Source organism: Jaculus jaculus, chromosome 2 (assembly GCF_020740685.1).
Source record: "Jaculus jaculus isolate mJacJac1 chromosome 2, mJacJac1.mat.Y.cur, whole genome shotgun sequence".
Lineage (NCBI taxonomy): Eukaryota > Metazoa > Chordata > Mammalia > Rodentia > Dipodidae > Jaculus > Jaculus jaculus.
The window spans coordinates 131,241,794-131,257,595 of NC_059103.1; the positions used below are offsets into that span (position 1 = coordinate 131,241,794).

The 15,802-nt window shown below is 38.4% G+C and overlaps 1 protein-coding gene across 1 annotated transcript in view; it reads left to right on the forward strand.

Annotated features, from left to right (window-relative positions):
- The first annotated feature begins 2,660 nt into the window (after nucleotides 1-2,660).
- Nucleotides 2,661-15,802, forward strand: part of Clvs1 (clavesin 1) — a 191,577-nt gene continuing 178,435 nt past the window's right edge. The window contains exon 1 of the mRNA XM_004653329.2: nucleotides 2,661-2,835. The gene's annotated coding sequence lies outside the window, so the exon portion shown is untranslated. The remainder of the gene's footprint in view (nucleotides 2,836-15,802) is intronic.

Below are 15,802 nucleotides of genomic sequence, written 5' to 3' on the forward strand. Positions count from 1 at the left end.
AGGTTTTAGAGTTTTAGGATATAAAACAGTGTACACTTCTCATAGCTTTTGCAGCCACTACCAATCTCTACTGGAACACACTGGGGTTATGTCTTAGCTTCATATAAGTAAGGATAATTTTCTTCCATAAAGAGTTCCAGTGAAGTAGAATATCTACATTTATATAATCATAATTTATGTGATCACATACAATAATTCTACATATTTTAAATATGTTTTTCTACCCTGTAGCTTAGAAAGTTCAAATAAAACTTGGCAATTTGTCATTGATGTGATTCAAAAGTTATGATCAATGTTAAAAGTTACTAGAAAGGGAATGCTGGTGGAGCAAAGCTATCCAAGTAACATGGCAAAAAAAAAACTGTGCAAAGAACAAATTTATAAACTTTTGAAATACCTACCTTTTGGGTTATATTTCTGTTAGTAATGATAGAATAAGGAAGGAAAGGAAATTGAAATAATCAACACTAATAGCTCAGAAGAAAAAAGTCTACAAAGCTTTTGTTTTAAGACATGGTCTCTATGTTGCCCAGACACAATAATCTGATATGCTATGCAATTAATGTGTGCTAATCAAGACATGATAAAGTGGGAAAAAATTGCAGAAAAATGCATCTCCTTTAAAAACTCAAATCTTGTGTCCCTTTGTGAGTTATGCTCATGGTGTTGTATCTTTAAAGTTGTCCCTTTAAATGCGCTCATGTGACCAGACCTCAGCATCAACTACAGATCATTTTGATGTGATATGTCTTTTCATACCAATTTCCATATAAAATCCACAGCTTTATAAGATACTTTACATACATCATTATATGTTGTAGATTATGTCATTCATACATTTGCTTTCCTACTAGTGAACATGTGTTAAAGTACTATGATGTTTCAGACACACCTTCATGGCTTACAAATAGCACTGAGCAAGCCAGACATGTTTTTACTCTATCTTGGAAAGAGAGAACATGAACAAATAAGTAAATACTCAATACCATGTCAGAGTTGGCAGGACTCTGATAACTTTAAAATTCCAGTGAAATATAAAATAGAAAGTATCTTTAAAATATTTCATAAATTTTCATTTTTAAAAGTGGATGTGGTAACTTAAGACAAATGCATAAAAAAGAACTAGGTCATTTCAACAAAAAGTATTTGTCTATTATTGCTCAATACTACACATAGATAAATGGGTAGTGGGAGGGGTGGGCTCTTTATTGGATATCTTGCTTTTCTTTACCCACTATCTTCAAACATTTCTCTGTCTTTATTCTTCCACAGTATGTTTTTGATAGCTGCTAATATTATGTCCTACTTACAATAATGCTTTTTATTGTATTTGACAACTTCTGTGATCATAAATGAAATTTTTATGATAATTTTTTTCTGTGAAGTTCTAGGACTGGAATCACTAAGTCTAATAATATGTAGATTTTATGACTGCTGCTGTTTTGTGTGTTTTTAAGGTGCCTTTATGTCAATAATATATGGGATGTTATTTGGATTTAAAATTTCAGCCCAAACTGCACCTCATTCTTCCCTTAATTTGTTTTCTTTCTTTCTTTCTTTCTTTCTTTCTTTCTTTCTTTCTTTCTTTCTTTCTTTCTTTCCTTCTTTCCCTCTTTCTTTCTTTCTTTCTTTCTTTCTTTCTTTCTTTCTTTCTTTCTCTCTTTCTCTCTTTTTCTCTCTCTTTCTCTTATTTCCTTGGTGCTACTTTAAATTACAAGTTACTGTTTATGGGTGAAGTTTATTTTTTAAAATTTCAATTAATTAATTAATTAATTAGAGAGATAATGGGCATGCCAGGGCCTCTAGCCACTGCAAAGAAACTCCAGCCACATGTGCCACATTGTGCATGTGGGACCTGGAGCATCAAACCTGGGTCCTTAGGGCTTTGCCAGCAAGTGCCTTAACCACTAAGCCCTCTCTCCAGCCCACTTAAAAAAAATTCATTTTCAGAAGTTGATTTTAAGTGTATCTTATGTCTTTCTCTTTGTTTTATGAATTCTTTGTCATTTTCCTGTTATCCTTTCTTCTCTGTGATTGTTAGTATCTTTCTTTTGGTTAAGAAGATATTCAGGTATGAAGCACAGTTTTTGTTAGAATATTTTTCAAGTAGTAATTCATATTTGTGTTTTGACATTGAGATGTATGTTTATGCACTTATCTCACTTATCTTTTTCTTGTGATTTCTTTTATCTCACTTTCAGTTAAAAGACATTTCACCCCCTGACATTAGTAAAACACATATTCTTTTGCTTATTTTCTAAATGTCTTTGATGTTTTTTTAAGAATGATTTCATGTATGTGTATTTCTTTTGGTAATATGGATTTTTACTAGGGCCTTTTCCAATAGCTCATTTTCTTAATACCATTTGTTAATAAATCCTGTTTGTCTATTGATTTATGCGCCTTTCACTATGCACCTTCCAATGTGTCAAATTTGCTCACATAGACATTAGTTTGTTTGGGAGCCTGCATTAATCTATTTAAAATAGTCTGTTTTTAAACATTGTGTGTGGGATGATAGATCTGTTACTTTTTGTGCCAGATGTTAACAAATTGCAACAATTCCAGGTACAGGATTGCCTGAATGGGGATGAGCTACCGTGAGGAGGCATTTAGGACCCAGGGGAAAGCCAGGCTTGGTATAGAAGGACAGAGTCTCCGGCGCACACGCCTCCTACCAAAATCCCAGCCCCGTGCTGCCTGGGCTCCCATTCACAGCTTTCTAGAGAAATCTGAGCTCCAACAGCCAGGATAGGGGATCTCACCCACCCAGTTCAGCCGGGAGGACACCTGCAGAAACACGTTCCCAAAGCAAGCCGGGACTGCTGTGTGAAGGTATTTGTTGCCTTTTTTCCCCCCTTCCTTCTGTGTTCTCAGCACCTCCCCGCCTGTCCCCGCTCTGGCGAGGACATGGCTGCGGCGTTTCAGCACTAGGGCGCGTGGACAGCTCCCATCTGCAATCCCTCCGGTCCCATCCCTCGCTTGGCGGGCCATCCTCCTGCCCTCTCCCGGCCTGCGCTCCCCACACCATCAGCAATCCATCTTCACCATCGCCGTCTCCATCTCCACCATCACCCGCGCGCGGTAACTACAGTACACACAACTGTGTCTGGTCACTTAGACAAAGCCCGAGGTCCGCTGGGTAGAGGAAAGAGCTTTCAAGTTCACAGACGTAGCAAGGAAAGTTCTGGTGAAGGAACCCCTGAAAACAAAGAGAGGCGCCTGCTTGAGGGAAATGGAAAGTGTAGGCAGCACGGAGAGACCCCAGTACGGGGACAGATGGGGACTTGCCAGACACCAGCAGTTAGCCAGCTGCCTTTCAGCAGATTAGGGACTGTTTAGTTCAGGAAATTAACATGGCCTGAGGCGTAGTGTGATTCCAGAAAGAGAAATGTTAGCTTAGCCCATGCTTCTGATTTTCCAATGGAGAATCACCAGGAAGCAGGGTGGGGGTGGTGGATGAGTCATGCACCCCACTTGTCTGTTTTCCTCCCTAAACATTGACAGGAGAAACTCTGGGATTAAGTTTTGGGGGCTGAAATCTTTAGTAAAATGAAGACTTCAAAGGTTTACCATGGTCACAGTGAAAATTAAAAGGATAGTGATGTTAACGTAACAAACAGGGCTTTCACTGGGAAATTGTTCAAATGTCTCTTCTTGTCTACTTACTTCATTTTCCAATCTCAAACCTCTCTTGAAAGCAGAATGGATAGATCCCTTGTCCAAGTGGCCAAGGTGGTTAAGATATTCAGACCAGACAGCATGGCTTTGTTCATCATGAGTCAAGGGTTGCCTCCGATCTACAAGGCGAGATTTTGTGTGCTTTCTCAGTAATCAGATGATAACACCATTTTCCTATAATAGTGAAGGGTAATAGAGTGCAAAAATTGAAAAGGCATTTTATGTAACTGTGGTTTGCCAGCCTCTGCTCTCAGAGGGTGATCATTTTCTATTTCAACTGAAGGGAAGTTGGAGCATCTTTGAAATCTCTGATTAATTTGGACCTCATGGTCTGAGTCTAAGTTATGGAACCTAGTTGATTTAGCCAGAACTGTTTACAAGTGCTAAAAAATATCAGAAAATAATTGCCTGCACCTATCATAAACAAAAATGCTGGTGGATGCTCATTTAATTAATTTTCACTGAACTGCAAAGTATCATGGGTTTTTGGCAAGTTGTTTTTCATAAAATCACTATGTTAATTAAAATGTGTTGTTTTTAATCAGAAATGCAGTCAAGTCACATGTAACAGGGAAATCTGAACCCAGGCACAGAAAAGCTTCATTTAAAAATTGCCCCTGTACATTTATTTTGATTCTTGAAAAAGAGACCATGAAGCAATTTTTTTTTTTTTTACTTATCTTTAAGAGGCATAACCCACTGTAAAGAGACTCACAGACAAGTATTTTCTGGGAGAAGCTTTGAGGCAGAATTTATACATAGTAATCTTTACAAATGAGGAATGGTAACACCCATAGTTTACTTACTGATGCTAATTATATGAACTTAAAGATCATTCCATGTGCTGCTTAAGTTCACTTACTTTTGAACTGAAACCAAGAGGATTAATGAAAATACCTGGTGAAGCACGTTGTAAAGAAGACACTTTATCATCCATCTGCTGTTTATATGCACAGCAAACAAGCTACTTAAGTGCCTGAACAAGGAGATTCTAAAAACCTCCTTACCTATGTATAAAGAATAGTTTATCCCTGACAACTTAAAAGTGTACATGTTGCCAATTCTGTCTGCTTCACCAGAAACACAGGCCAGGAGTCCAGGTCTCCAGACCTGCTGTCTTCCTTGGCTTAATGCAATTTCCTGAGGCTGGAGAAATTTCCAAACAATGCTGCTTCAGTATGATTTACAGGCATCTGTCTCTGTAGCTTTGCTTTTTCCTGGCTGAAATACTGTGCTGAGCTTATTAATTTTTATAGAGGTCCACTATCTTGGGTGCCTCATTTATTTTTTCTAGTCAAGACTATTTCATTTTTTCATATTTCTCATAGCAGAACTTTCTCATTTGGAAAATAGATAATAGAAAAATAGAAAATAGTGGGCAGAAAATATTGTTTAATCAGTGTGCCTTCTCTACCCTTTTGTAGATGTGCTCATGGAAGAGTGTAACATTTTAGAATCATAACACAATGCTAAAACGCCCTGTATTTCCCAAACATGTGATCTTGAACTCAGAATTATTCATGTCTTGTCATATCTTACAGGCCTGGCAACAGAGACACCGTCCCCCACCCCCCCAATACTCCAGAGAAGTCTGTCTTGGATTTTGCAAACTCCCTTGTAGGAAAGCTCTTTCCTCAGTGTATTTTGACTGACTTTGATCTTTTCTGTTGCTGTGACACATGATTTGAACACAGGAGGGATGAGCAGAGTGGGCATATAAGATGGGAAGCAATGTATGTACCACCAGGCCAGAAATTATCTCGGTGTTACAAAGATAAGTCTTTTCTTCCTTTATGTCCTTCTCACACAGTCATAGTTTTGATCATTATTCATCATATCTACTGTTACTGGGATGACGTTTTAAGAAAAGGTCCACAGTGTGAATACAAGTCTGTAACCTTTAATGTCAGCCCCAAATGTATTATCTTTCTCAAAAGCAATTTGGCTTAATTTCTAATCCAAGTTTTTCTTAACTCAAAGCAAGTTTTGATTCTTCTAGAAGGTTCACCATGGATGCATAAATCAGCCAGTCAAACCTCATCTGCTGCATAAAAGACCCTACACAGGGCTGGAGAGATGGCTTAGTGATTAAGGTACTTGCATGCAAAGCCAAAGGACCCAGGTTCCATTCCTTAGGACCCACTTAAGCCAGATGCAGTAGGTGACACATGTATCTGGAGTTTGTTTGCACTGGCTACGGGCCCTAATATGCCCATCTCTCTCTCTCTCTCTCTCCCTCTTCCTCTTTGTCTTTCTGTCTCTCTCTTTCTCTCATATAAATAAGTAAAAATTTATAAAAAATAAGAAGGACTTTTCACATATCAAGACAATGATTGTTCCTACCTCTTCTGTGTCTTAATGTCTCACATCATGTCTCTTTGGGTCATGGTGTCCTGAAATAGTTATCTTTATGCACCTTCTCTACAGCAGGGTTTTTTGGACATTTCTTCTTCTTGACATTGGAGACAGAAAGACTTTCCCCACAGGTATTTGACATGATGTGCACTTCTGCTCTGGACACTTTCAGCAAAATTTTCAGTTCTTGAATATTGTGAAAGATATCTGGACACTCCCATTCCATATCAGTTACTTTTTCGTTGCTGTGAAGAATTACCTAGTTAAGACAACTTCTAGAAAGGGATGAATTCAGCATATAGATTAGAGGGAAAGCTTCATGTTGGCAGGGAAGGCATGTCAGGCAGGAGCAGAAAGCAAGCATTACATTGATAGGCAGAAAGCAGAGAATAAACCACAAGTGGGACTAGACCACAGAACCTTAAGCCCCCCGGTCTTCAGTTACCCACTTCCACCAACAAGGCACCACCTGCTAAAGGTTCCGCAACCTTCTGGCACAACACCACTAGCTGGGAATCAAGTACTCAAACACATGAGTGCAAGAGGGGCATTTGCATTCAAACAACCACATTCTTTCCATCCCTGCTCCTTAAAATAGCGTCCCTCAATTCAGCTCAGATTATTGTTCCAATGTCTTATGTAAAGTTCCACACCTTCATGTGCATCACATGGATAGGTTGCTTAATGTGTTTTGGTTTTTAAATTTGGAAGAAGTAGGAGAAAAGCAAGTGTACTTGAAGTGTGATCAAAATAAAACAAGTAAAATATGAAGTTTTCCTCATTTCCCTTTTTTCTTTCCTTCTTTCATCTTCCTTTCTGTCCCCCTTTCCTCACTTTCTTCCTTTCCTCCTTCCCTCCCTTCCTCCTTCTTTTGGTTTCTATGTAGCATGTAAGCATTGCGAGAGCACTTAATGGGTCAGGAGTGCTGGTGCCCATAGAGAATGAGCACTCTGCCCTTCCTATTGAGCAATGTAGCACTGCTGTCCACAGATATGGTGAGCTGGGCTTCAGGGACAATTCATCTACCTTCTAAGCATTTTGGGTTATTACTAGTAATCTAGCCCAGCACTTCTGAGATGCTGATTTGCATCAAACTGACTTGGAACTCCATTATTCATTCACTGGGTCTGGGTAGGTCTTGGTAGTATTTATTCCTCGTGACCTCCTAGGCTCTGAAGGTGCTGCTCAGCCATGGATCACCTTTTATAAAAGTTCATTGACACCTAATCAGTATACAAATTTGTGAGATGCAGTGTAAGAATCAAATACACATATATAATATGTACTGATAAAATAGGGTTTAACGAGCATTTCTTTGTTTTGAGATCTGTTTTAGTTACCTTCTCATTTCTAGGACAAAGTACCTGATAATAATCAATTTTAAGGGAGGAAAGGTTTATTTCAGCTTACAGTTCCAAGTTACAGACCATCATGGCAGGAAGGCGTCATAGCAAGAGCTTGAGGAAACTGGTCATATTCAGCCTATACTGAGGAAGCAGAGAGCAATGAATGCTGGTGCTTTGCTTTTTATATCATCTAGGACCCCAGCCCATGAAATGGTACCACCATCTACACTTAAGGCGGATCTTCCTATCTCAATTAACCTAATCAAGATAATTCTTCAGGGTGAATCTATGCCCTTGAAACCATCACAGGAACCTTCAAAGTGCTCTATTTTGAGGTATCTGATGATTATGAACTAGTTGCCCTGCTGTATTATAGAACACTGGAGCTTGTAATGTATCCATCTGGTTGTATTTTGGTACTTGTCTACCTTCTCTCTACTGTCCTTTCCTCCTCCCCTTCCCTGCCTATATTAGCTATTATTAGATAAAATCAACTTTTTAGCTCCAACATATCAACAAGAATATGGTTTCTGCCTTTCTGTACCTGGCTTATTTCATTTAACATAACCCATGTACCACCCTTGAGAAGGCAAGTACAAGTTTCCCTCTTATTTAATTTTTCTACCTTTATGTATGATTAGTAAGGAAGTACCAATTCTTGACCAAACTCAAAGCCATCCCAACTTCTGAGGTGCTAAGAGCTCCAAAATCACATATCCAACTGAGCATAAAGTTGTGCAGGCTTTGCCTTCCCTCACACCATACCCACAGGTAGTCTGCTCCAGCCTGCCTTTGTCAGGAAGCTTACTATCTTCTTTTTTTTCTTTTTTGACAATTTCATGTATGTATATAATGCATTTCGATCCTTGCACACTTGTGCTGTTTCTTCCCCATAGTTTCCCACCAAAACCCTTCCTCACCCACCAGATCCCCATTCTACCTCTGTGCCTGGTCTATTTGAATCCACGGATTTAAATTAGAATCACGTGCATAGTCCTGGGTGGGAGGGTCTTTACTAAAAAACAAGTAATGCTCTGGTGTCTACCCTCCTAAAGGATATGACTTTCTCCCAGCAATCACTGTGGACTTCTCCTGCATCCATGACGAGATATTGACAGGCTCATTCTTATACAGGAGACCATCCCCTTGCTGTGAGTCCACGAGTGTAGCAGATTTGTGGCATACAGAAGAAAGCATTCCACAATTATCATCCTTCCTGCTCTGACATTCTTTCTGTCCCTTTGGCCAGGTGGCTTTCTTAAGTCTTATTCCTATTGCTGTCACTTTTGGCCCAATGACATCCAAAAGAGGAGTTCTGGTTACATAGACATACTGAAAAAAAAAAAGAAAAACAACAAACAAACAAACAAAACAACAGAGAGAAAAAGGGGCTTTACTGGCCATTTTGGGAGCCTTGTCTTTCTCACATACCAATAGATTGTTAGTCTCAAAAAAAATTCTCCCTATTCTGAGGAAATACCTTCCTCCTTTGAGGACAAAAGAGTCAAGTATTTCTCCCTTCCTCAAAGCCAGCATGCCTAAGAAGCACAATTAATCTGTTTTGAACATTGTAGTGCCCATTGCTCAGGACTTATGGGGACAATGTAATAACTTTTTCCATGTCTCTATGACTTTTCCCTTGTAGATTATTTTTCTTTAAAATATATTAATTATTGCTGGAGAGATGTCTTATTGGTTAAGACACTTGCTTGCAAAGCCTAAGGACCAGTGATCAACTCTGCAGTCCCACATAAGCCAGAAGCACAAAGTGATACAAGCACACAAAGTTGCACATTTGTACAAGGTGGCACACATGTCTGGCATTCAATTTCAGTGGCTCGAGGCCCTGGTACACCAATTCTCTCTCACACACACATGAAAAAGGCCATTCTGTTGGATATATATATATATATATATATATATATATATATATATATATATATGTATGGTATATAATTATATACATATATAAATACAACTTAAATTAAGCTAAAGACTTGTTTTTACATCGTACATTAGGGAGGCAAAAAAAAGTCCCAAGATTTTTTTCTCCAACATGGCTTTCCCTTCAACTCCTTGCATTGCTTGCTTCACAGCAAACTGAAACTATATGAGAGCTCTAACTGGTACAGGAACTCAGAACCCACTCCTTTAACAGTCCCACTACATCTGAAGCCCAGTCTATTTTAATTACAATATGACATCTATTTGGGGTAGAAAGTTCTCAGTGTCTCTGTATTGATAGAAGTCATTCCAGTACACTTTTAACCTTTCTTTAGAGTGGGAACAAATGGAAGTAGATGACAGTATGCTTGGTTGCTATTTTAACAGGAGCCAAGGGAGTTTACACAATGAATATTTATGGGGCAAGAACAAACCTGGGCTAGGGATGAGCTAAAGGTGATGGAGTGCTGACTGTGAGCCAGGGCTAAATTCTGATCACACTAGATTTTCCGGTGATTAAAGGTCTACCCTCCATTCTTCCAGACTTCTCTCCCTGCCTCTGGTATACATAGCTCATCCATTCAAGTTGTCAAACATCTGAAGGAAATCCAATGCACTGAGGGCCACTTTGTTATTGAGAGAACCTAGGCTTCTTTGTCAATACTCATAGAGAAGTTCTACAAACCACAATGTCGGCATAAAAGCTCATCAGTTGAAAACAGAATCCTTTCTGGCCAGCACCACAGTATGTGTAATCAACAACCTCTGAGTTTTACATGTAGATTTTACTTGTAGTAAGGGAATCTATTACTGTTTAGGAAAATTTCAAATATTACAGCTTTGGTCTAAACATACCAATATCTACTTTTATTTCACTTAGTATAAAAATTTTGTTTGAGCTGTCTGTGATGATGCATTCCCATAATACCAGTGCTTGGGAGGTTGGGACAGGAGGATTGTTAGTCAGAGGCCAGCCTGGGATAACAAAGTGAGACCATAGCTCCAAAAACAAAATGAAAGAAAACAAGACAGAAGAAAATCACACAAGAACAAAAGCAAATGTAAAAATTTCTTGGGACATTCCTAAGTGAAAATATGGACTCAGTTTAATAGTTGACGTTAGGTTTTAGAAAAATGAAGAGCTATAAGAGGTAACCTACTTCAACATATATTTAGAATTTGTGCTGATGGATGAAGTAGATCGTTAGAGCTTATCATGGGGAATCATTCCTCATCGTTTTCTTTTTAAATATTATTTACTTTCTTAAATATTATTTACTTATTTGCAAGGATGGAGAAAGAGAGAGACAGGGAGAATGAGAATGGGCATACCAGGGCCTCTTGCCATTGCAAATGAACTCCAGATGCATGCCCCACTTTGTGCATCTGGCTTTACATGGGTACTGGGAATCAAACCCAGGCTGTAAGGGTTTTCAAGCAATCGCCTTTAACAGCTGAGCCATCTCTGCATCCCCTTAATCTTTTTCTTATAAAAGAAACACACAATACAAATACAGGCACAGTTACTCATTTTATGTGTATTAATTTAGATTTACATGTACCTGAAATTATTCTGTGTACTGGAAAGTGCAACAAAAAGTCATACTAATTTGAAATATTGTTTATTAATTACTGACACTTGTATATTTCAAATAAGAGTTAGATTTTTATCATTTTTTTGTTTTGTTCTGAGACAAGGCCATACAGTGTAGTATAGAATGATCTGGAGCTCATAGAACTGATGCCTCAATCTTCCAAATGCTGGGATTACAGGTGTGAACACCACAGCCAGTGAGGTGTGTCGATTTTATCTTTCTGATTATGACAACAATATTCCTTTTCTTTCCCAAGTTTCATGCCTGCTGTGTGAGTTAATAAGTAGGAGGGCACTGGTCCCCAAGTGTGTCGGTAGAGAAGGTACCTGCACAATGAGGCAGGTTGCTCATGTACAAACAATGGCAAGGTAGTTTTGGGGTGAAAATCTTTGTTCTTCCTCATATGCTTTAATCATTGGAAATCTTTCCTTTCATCTAATAAGTAATAACCTAGTTTTAAAGACTGCTGTGGAAATTAGATAATATAACATAAAAGCCCTTGACACATAACAAGTACTCAACAAATATTTGTTTCTTTTCCAACTCTAATGCCAGCTCATTATCTGACTTTAAGCCAGTCCCTTAGCTATTATGCATTTCAATATCTTTTGTTTATCTGGAGACAACATAATTATGATATTAACAAGAATATTACAGTTAATGTAAGATGGATCATCTCATTTCACAAGCACTTTTGCTTGTCTTCTTCCACATGATTTTACTTTATCATTTTCTATTATCTTTTTCTATTTATTGAAGGATTGTTGTAATAAAGAAAGAAAATCAGAGATGTAAAATTTTTTGAGTGATATAGACAGACACCTGTGCATTTTTAGAGAAGACATTGCTAGTATTTTGATTTTTTTCCTTAATATTCAATATGGGTTTCTGAGATGATAAATGAGGCTCATAGGTGAAAAGCCAAAGTAAGTTATGTTATAATTCCTATGGATGTTTTTATGCTTAGATCCCTTGATTCATAAAGATGAAAACTATGGAAGATATTAATAAATACACTTTATTAAGATTTAATTTTGTATGAATAGGTTTTTTTTTTACCAATGGATACCTGAGATGAAGGATGTATCCAGAATTTATAGATGACATTGATTGGAATATCATACCACAGAGACTCCCTTTTCTTCCCCTTTATACAAAAAATTCCCAACTTAAGTTTCTAGCTCATTAGAACATTAGAAGTATAGGAATTCTCTACCTCCTCAAATGACTCCTGAGTTCTCTTTATTGTCTCAAGATGCAGAAACTTGTCAAAGGGGAAAGATATCTATACTTGCATACAGAGCCCTTCCTGGTTACCAAGAACAATTTACAGTTGATGTGTGCTTGGCATTCTGCCAGGCATGGCAAAGGGTCAGTCCTTCAGAGGTAATAGCATGGTCTTTGATCTATCATTTTTCTAAAGGAAAATACATAGAGGAAGAGCAAAATATTGGTGACAGCAGGGCAAGCATACTTCATAAAAAGCTCCAAATATCTTCCAGTGAAAAAAAGAGGATGACATATTAGGTAGGGACATCTGTAAGGTACAGTACTAGGCTGCTTAAGAAAATCTCCTTAGTCATAAGCAGATTTTGACTCATAGAAGGCTCGGTCTGGAAAAGGGATAGGGGAAGTAGATGGACGTTCTGAAGAAAAGATGACTTGCACATAACAGCATGCTAGTCAAAAAGCATAGTTCAGATTAAACTACTTGGATTTCCATCTATTTTCTGCCTCTTTGTACTTGTGTTCTCTTGAGCAAATCATTTAATTTCTTTGTGCCTCACTTTCCACCCAGTTTGTGTAATTGTTCTAAAGATTAAGTACCATATTATATAAAAGAGAGTATATGAGAGTCTGAGGTACAATAAGCAGAGCTACAATAAATAACAAGTTATAGCTATTATTATTATTAATGCCACCTGGACAGAAAACCACTATCACTTATGAATATGACACCAAGTCCAATGTAATCCATTCACAATTCAAAACAGTTGACCAAAATATTTCACAGTCACTTGAAAATGCTACATCATGATAAACATTCTTCATACAGCTTTCCTTGTGCCTTATCTATCATTTATTAAGGTTGTTATTTAAATGGTAGTCTATTCAGACTTCTGCTGTGAAGGATTGGCCTTTGATAGAAAAATATATATCATATCTTAAGCACAAAAGCCATTGACCTTGGTTGGACTGTTCTCTCCAGAAGCTTCTACTGTATGCTGAGCACAGAATAAAGATGTAGATTGGAGCAAATTTATTTCAGATATTATAGATTGGAGGCATAGCTATGTGTGGAAGCAGACCATGAAAAATGCAACCTCAACTCTCGCCTTGAACCCATAGTAATTTATCTCATAAACATTGTTGAGTTCCCTGAACTGTGAGGTGAGTAACTTGCTCCAAGCAGCTTTAAATCTTCTTTAGGGAATGAGCTGCTGCTATGCCTTGTGCTCTTAGCTCTGTGCTCCTTGGCTTGGAACTGTGAACATTACCCAGAATGCTTCAGAAAGACAAGGATCTGAAATTCATTGTGCCTAGGGGAGGTTCTCCAATGGGACAATGCTTTGTAGATGAAGGAGGAAATTAAAAGTTAGCTGAATGGCTTTATTCAAGGAAAAACAGTCTTAGAGGCATCCAAACATAGTTGAACCACTTTCTCATACAAACAGTGGTCTTTTTTCCTTGATACTGTGTGTGATGCATCCTAAGCTCTGAGGACACAAGCCCTTGCTCTGCTCACAGAACTGATGGTCCTCTTTGTGCTGCACAAATTGGGAATTTACAGACAACTGAGAGACACACTTCTTCACTGGGTGGGAATAAAGAGAAAATAAATGTCAATGAAACCAGGTATGGCTGAGTATGTGGGGGTCTTGTCAGGATGGGTTTCCTGGAGAAAGTAACTTGTAGGTTGAATCCTGATGAATAAAGAGGAACTATAGATAGTGAAGACAGACTTTACTAATGAAAATGGAAGAGAGAAGAGATGGTTTTTATGACTCAGTGTACTGCACAGCTGAATGAAGGGTTTTGGCAATCACATTATGGAGTTTTATGCTTTATCCCATAACAGCTGAAAGCCAGTGATAGATATTAATCAAGGAGTGACAGGAGCAGATTTCAGTTGTATCCAGAGGAAAATGAAATGCAGAGAATGGGCTGGAGGCAAAGGCCTTGGTAGAGGGCCTCGTGCAGGACTAAACAGAGGAGTGGGGATGGTCTCAACAAGGACAGTCATCATGGGGCATGAGGCTGGAGAGAACTGGGAGGATCTGAGAGCTGTTAAGGAAATGATTGTCTGGGAGTGGGTAGTGAAGGAGGGGGAAGAATCATAGTTGACTCGAGGTTCTAATGTGGGAAACTGCATGGAAGATGATGTCATTCAGTAAGCGATGGAGGTGGAGTAGCAAAGCAAGAAAGAGGAATTTGCTTATTTCCGTGTTGAAAATGCTGAGTTTTTAGTGTCTGTGGGATATCTGTAGAGTTACCAAGTGGGCAACTGAGTGTAGGGCCTAGAGACTAGGATGGAGCTGTGAGCTGAAGTTGTTTGCATGCAGAGGACCAGCTCGTGGGGAACCAACTTGGCAAGCTCTTGCATTTGAAAGGTCAGAAAGAGAGACTGAGCAAGAAAGGGGAAAAAATGCCGAAAGCAAACCAGCATGTGTGGAGACAGAGAAAGGAAAGAAGAAATGAGTAAGTGGTCTAAGAAGGATAAAGCAGTCAATGTCAGATACTGATAGAGGTCACCCAGACTGGCTTTTGAAATTTGTCTGCTGAAGATAGCAACAAAAATGCCATTCACTAGTAGGGTGACCATCTGCTGAGATTTGCTTGTAACTGTCCCAGCTTATGCTTACTCATCCAGCATCATTATTAGTGTTCGTTTGAGCCTATGTTCAGATAATAAATTATACCTCTGTCTCTGGTTGGTGAGAGCACTTTCAACAGTGTGTCAAAGATAGATCACAGTGGGTGTAGGGATGAATTGGAGGAGGGAAATAGCAGACTAACTAGGAAGCTTTCTGAAAGAATGTGGGGAGACTATCAAAGGAAGAATGTCAATACTGTAGGTCTTTAAAATGACTGGAAAGTAGTAGTCAGTTTCCTATTTCTCATATCATAGAGCTATATGTCATTATTATATAAAGCAAACATTTCATAAATCAGTTTATTTTTATTATTCTATTACATTGAAAATATATTCATTATTTTGCCCAAATCATGAATCACAAATGTATAGTTCTATATAACCTTAGGAGAGGACTCATTTTTTGTTGTATCATGTCCTTTACATATTTTTGCATGATGAAACATTGCCAATAATGATGAACTGGGAGTAAATATTTTGCCTCTTACTGCAGACATTGTTCACTAAGAAAGCCTCAGAAAAAAATGCATGATTCAAAGTATACTACCTGTAGTGTTTCCTTTGATTTTGGAAACCACAGGATAGACCAAAAAGGTCTCTTGTGAGAGTTAAAGCATTTATACATAAGGCCAGAAAGTTGCTAAGGATATGGCTGTCTCTTGGTAATGGCTGCCACTGAGGTGGAGAAATCATGAGATGATGATGGAGACACTCAGTCATTTTCATATGTAAAGCAGCACCTCCTAACAACTGAAGAATCTCCAAGCCCAAAGGGCCAGGTAGAGAGCTAATCAAGCCTCCTGGTAGATGCAGTGCATTTGAGCCTGTTTCTCCTTGTTCATTGAATTTGATTACTGTCCAGGCCTCACTACCCATCCCATGATTGGAGGGCTTTTCTGAGTAATTAGGAACCTTGGGCTTAGGTAAGACTGACCTTAGCTGTTCCTTTATATTGTTAAGATGCAAATGGATACCTTACTAAAAAGAGAGGAATTTTTGTGAGACAT